Source organism: Trachymyrmex cornetzi, unplaced genomic scaffold, assembly GCF_001594075.2.
Source record: "Trachymyrmex cornetzi isolate Tcor2-1 unplaced genomic scaffold, Tcor1.1 scaffold809, whole genome shotgun sequence".
NCBI lineage: Eukaryota > Metazoa > Arthropoda > Insecta > Hymenoptera > Formicidae > Trachymyrmex > Trachymyrmex cornetzi.
In genome coordinates, this window is record NW_017300146.1 from 48388 (window position 1) to 49078 (window position 691).

Here is a 691-nt window from a genome sequence, read left to right on the forward strand (position 1 = left end):
GAGAGAACGAAGGAGCCGACGAGGGTGAGACGAGCGTTGCCGTAATTTGTGAAGCTGCCGACCGGGGTGCATTGCCGGGTGGATCACACGTAAGCCAGCTCGCACCGTAACAATAGAATCGGCGCAATGGCCGCCGTGTAGAACCGCGGAGCCGCGAGCCACGTGCCATCCTCCCGAGCTTGGAAATTAGTAGCTGTCGAGTTTCGCGAGTCAGATTGAGGAAAGAAATATTTGCTGCCGAGTGGAAGTAAGTTAGAGTCGCGTGGAGAGAATCGAGGGCCGAGTCGCGCTCGTTCCTTTCGTCACGGGAGAGTCACTGCCGGTTACCGAGTAAAGTAGAGCCGCGTAGGAACGCGCGGAGTAGTCACGTTGTCGAGTTTCGTCGGCTCGCGTAACGACGGTTATTGTAATTGCGTTATCGTTTAGTGTCGCGTCGCGTGGGCACGCTGGTTATAATCGTGCCGCCGCGCATTGTGCTGTCGCCTCGGAACGCGGATTGTCGCGTTGCCGAGTGAATTTCCGGTTGCGGTGTTACCGAGTAGAGTCCGTTTCCGGAGTTCACGCTGTCGAGTAGAGTCGTGTCGCCTAAAGGAGTTCGCTAGGATCACGTCGCACCATCGCGTGGCGTCGGCCGCGGGCCGGCGTTGCACGTCCGGGAGTCTGGTGGTACAGCGTGTACGGGTTCTGGCCG